At 34.0% G+C, this 4,908-nt stretch overlaps 1 non-coding gene across 1 annotated transcript; it reads right to left on the bottom strand.

Annotated features, from left to right (window-relative positions):
- Positions 1-2,748: 2,748 nt before the first annotated feature.
- On the bottom strand, positions 2,749-2,836 carry TRNAS-GCU (transfer RNA serine (anticodon GCU)). The gene has a single exon. It is a non-coding gene; the product is annotated as a tRNA-Ser (tRNA).
- Positions 2,837-4,908: the final 2,072 nt, after the last annotated feature.

Genomic DNA, 4,908 nt, shown 5'->3' with positions numbered 1-4,908 from the left:
TATTCCAATGACTCGGAAAAGTCGCAAATGAATCGATTATAGACTAGGTTCATCAATCTCGCGCTTCTTCAAGTATCTAAGGATTGATAAAGGAATCATGAAAAAAGGTTTCAAGAATTTCCTACTTCGACATCATAATTTCCTACTTCGACATCATTATCATTAATGGAAATAAGTTTTCCTGTAATGACTAAATTTGATCATCATAAGACATAAGAGAAATCCATGTTCCTTTTCCAATTGAATCATTAATGATTTAAAGCAGGTAGATGGATCGAGAAACAAATTCAATTTATTTGTTTTCATGGGGATGGGATGGATGGAAAAAAGCTCTCATGTAAGATAAGATTAAGGTTGTTATTCTTCCATCTGATTGATAAAACCAGAACCGTAGGAGTATGATCTTTCCGTATCCATCAGATACACAGAACAATTGTCAACGGGAGTAATCATAGATATTTAAGGTAAGGTATCAAAGATCTTTTTCACCGCAGCCGAAATACCGGTATCACTGAAATAGAACAAACAATAACAATACATGTAGGCATGGTTCATTTTATACAGATTTTGCTTTACTTTAGGTTTAGTAACCCTTCCATAAATTCTATCAAGTCAAAAGTAAAGTGAATGGAATATATGAATCTTCCTCCCAATCACTACATTGACTTCCAATTATTTATTGTAGCCAGATGCAAAAAAAAAAAAAGCAATTAGGCTCAAAGAAAAAAAATCTGTTCCATATTGCACTTTATTGTTTATTAATGAGATCCGGACGACACAGATATTGAAAAATTGATACCTTCCATTGCCGATTAACTCGAATTCTATGGGGATCATGAATCATACCCCAAGACAATCAAATAATAAAAGATCCTCTTGCGGTATGTTATATTATCTTGTATAGGTACAAAGCAAAATGGGTCCAGATCAATTCGTTGTTCTTAATTTTGATTTTACCCCACCCACACCCAGTCTTAAGAACTTTAATCCCAGTGATGTAATTAGTCCCAAGAACTCCCTCCTGTTTAGGATTCAGGATCCACATAGAATTAGTCATTTTGACTAACATGTTTAGTTTCGAAAAAATAGAGATCTTATCTTTCGCATTTCAACTTAGAATGCATCATGTGAGAATCAAAATATAATAGATGGGCATAAAGTTTCTATAAGTGACTAACTTACCCCAATATGAATATGAGTAGAGCGGGACGGGCATACACTGAACGGCCCATCCCATTTTTTTTTTAATTCAACTTTGATCTATGTTCCCATCCTACCTAATATCAAAAAGGTAAAAGATGTTTATTTCCATCCGCAATTTATACTCGATTCTTTTTCTTACAATTGGAAATCGAAAGGAATCTATGATTCATAGAAGAATCATTAGAACTCAGAAAGAAAAATTGGATCATATTGTATCCAACCTTATACCTTATACTCTTAAACAGAAGATTGTTAAAGAGAACAATCTTTGTTTTGATAGAAGCGGTCTGGGACGGAAGGATTCGAACCTCCGAGTAACGGGACCAAAACCCGCTGCCTTACCACTTGGCCACGCCCCATTTAGATTTCAATTCGACACTAATAAACACTAATATTGTTATTGGTTATTCGTCAATTCCAGCCCAAATATCTATGGAATAGGTTGTTGCTAGGATTCTATACGTGTAAATGTAGAATGAAAATGAATTCATTGATCATTCCATATAAGTCAATTAAGATATTGTATGAAAGTATGATTCCTTCTATTCTCATTTGAGAATTGAAGGATTTTTGATTGGGGGAAGTTCAAAGAAAAAGAAAGAAGGATTTTTTGTCTTCTCTTCTTTCTTAATTTTTCCCTTATATCAATAACTCAATAAAAATGAAATTATCTCCAAGAACGAAATATTTCTTATGCTTAATATCTTTAGTTTGATCTGTATCTGTCTTAATTCTGCCCTTCATTCGAGTAGCTTTTTCTTCGCCAAATTGCCCGAAGCTTATGCTTTTTTCAATCCAATCGTAGATTTTATGCCAGTCATACCTGTGCTCTTTTTTCTCTTAGCCCTTGTTTGGCAAGCTGCTGTAAGTTTTCGATGAGATCTTTAATACTGTCCTAGAAACATTCATATTCATGATTTATTCGATAAAATAAATTCAACTCTAACATAACAATTGATAAGATCAGATAAGTCTTACATTATGAACCCTCGATTCAAAGATTGAAATTCTTTTGCTTTTTGATAGCCGCGATGAATCTGGATCACCTAATTTCCGCATTATGCCCTTCCAGTTCCAGGGGTCAAAGACCCCATTATGGTACCCCATAATACCTAATTGGGGTATGACAAGATAATTTTGGTAACAAAGGAATTCCTGCAAATTCCTTTCTTTTCTAGAAACCACTTTTTCATTTCTTTTCTTGGTGTCAAGGATATGTGGTACAAAAATAGAGAATCTATTCCCTTATTTCCTTTGCAAAAAACAAAAAAAAAATGATCTTGGAGATTGTGCAATGCTTACTCTCAAACTCTTCGTTTACACAGTAGTGATATTCTTTGTTTCTCTCTTCATCTTCGGATTCCTATCTAATGATCCAGGACGTAATCCTGGACGTGAGGAATAAAAAAATCAGAGATTTTTCATTATTTCCTTGCTTGATTTCTGCATTTTCCTATGCTTTTCTCTATTCCAGACATTTAACTATGATAAAGGACTTGATATTTTTTCGAATTCGAAAGATAAATCTCAAGTGATCCGAGGGAACGGAGAAAGAGGGATTCGAACCCTCGGTACGAACAGCTCGTACAACGGATTAGCAATCCGTCGCTTTAGTCCACTCAGCCATCTCTCCCAATTACAAAAAGATAATTCATATGCGACGCCTGAAGTAAATATTGATCAAAGTCTTTCTTTATCTTTATTTATTTATTTTATACATTTATTTATACTTACTATATTATACTTACTATATATATACGAATTATCTTTATTTATTTATTTTATACATTTATTTATACTTACTATATTATACTTACTATATATATACGAATTTTATCCGCAATTCAATTTGGATAACGATTCGAAACAGATATCTCCAATAGAAAGAGTACGTCTTTGATTTCGTCCGAAGGGTTCTTTTATTCCCCCGGCCTGGCCAGTACAGTACCTAGCCAGGCCGTTCCTTCTTTTGTTCCAATGAATCATGGATCAAATTATTTTTCTGATTTGAAAACCAAATTGTTATTGAAGCAGCAACAAGAGCAAGAAGGACTATTTCCATTCCTATGATAGGAGTTTCATTTCTTATTATTTTTTCTTTTTCCTTTTCTCGATTTCCCTACTGGAATAAAAAAACATACATATTCTATTTCTATTAGAACTCATTTATTTCTTCAAGGGACAAGCTTTGTTTGAACATTTGAGTCCACAAACACAAACAAAATGAATACTATGATTTTTTACTAGATCTAATTGACCCCAATTCAGAAGATCGGACAGGTGAATGAATAGGGAAGAAAGGAATAGCTTCGAAAAAAGATAAGACTCAAATTAAAACTCTCCTTCTTTATTTTTATTTTTTTGAGAAAATCGTTTCTTTGCTTGAAAGACTCGAGGAAGAAGTTGAAAAAAAAAAATGGAGCTATGGATTCTTGCGCAACTTAACTCAATCTTATGTTCCGACTTAAATGGATCTTTCAGGCCGGGACTGTCAGTAATAACTCCACCAGCAAAAGAAAAGATATAACTTGTTATTTAAATGAGCCCCCATTCTCTTCTCCTATTTCATCAAGCCTTCCCCCTGGAACACATCAGCACTCCAATTTTCATGATTCTGATACTATCTTGATTACGTTTTACTCCCTTGTTTTGTTGGACAAACGGTACATTCATATACAATAATCATATTGTAGCGGGTATAGTTTAGTGGTAAAAGTGTGATTCGTTCTATTAACAACTGAAATAGTTAAAGGTTCTTTCGGTTTTTTCCTATTCCGATCAAAAACTTTATTTCTTAAAAGGGTTTAATCCTTTACCTCTCAACGCCACGTTTGAGGAAGAATATACATTCTCGTGATTTGTATCCAAAGGTAAATTATAATTTGAATAAGCAAATTGGATTATGGAATCGCGAAACATAATTTTTTTTTTTTTGAGTTGGATCAACCGTTCCTTTTGAATGAGTATGAGTAAAGGATCTATGGATGAAGATACAAAAGTTTATTTCTAATCGTAACTAGATCTTCCACTTTTTGGGGGGGAGGAGGTTGAAGCCAAATAGCTATTAAACGATGACTTTGGTTTACTAGAGTCGTCGACATATTGTTTCAGCTCGGCGGAAGAAAATTCTTTTCCTCAGGATTCTCGCGAGTAGAAATAGGGAACGAAGTAACTAGAAGTATTTTTTAAAATCCCCTCTTCTAGAGGGATCATCTAGAAAGTGAGTTGTTTTGTATGCATTCATATTCATACAGAAAAACTGACATAGATGTTATGGATCGAATTTTTTCTTTGAATTCGGATTTGCGATGACTCCCCTTTTTCCACACATCGTATCGTAAATATTTTCTCTTTTTTTTTTAGTTTCGTTTACGCCTTAGATCTGGGAATCCATCTATATTCCATAAAGGAGCCCGAATGAAACCAAAGTTTCATGTTCGGTTTTGAATTAGAGACGTTAAAAATGATGAATCGACGTCGACTATAACCCCTAGCCTTCCAAGCTAACGATGCGGGTTCGATTCCCGCTACCCGCTCCATATTAATTATTATTATTATTATACGTGCATCGTTGATTTGGATATGCATCTTTTCTTTATTCCCTAAAATCTCTCACATACAATACAATTCGTTTATCGGAACGGGCGATAGGAAAGCAAGAATGCGAAAGAAGAAAATCGGAATGAAAAGCAAAGCGCCCATTGT

The sequence above is a fragment of the Tasmannia lanceolata genome, unplaced genomic scaffold (assembly GCF_043159265.1).
Source record: "Tasmannia lanceolata isolate RefF3 unplaced genomic scaffold, GAP_Taslan_0.1 ptg000691l, whole genome shotgun sequence".
Classification (NCBI taxonomy): Eukaryota; Viridiplantae; Streptophyta; class Magnoliopsida; order Canellales; family Winteraceae; genus Tasmannia; species Tasmannia lanceolata.
This window is presented reverse-complemented; position numbering and strand designations above follow the sequence as displayed.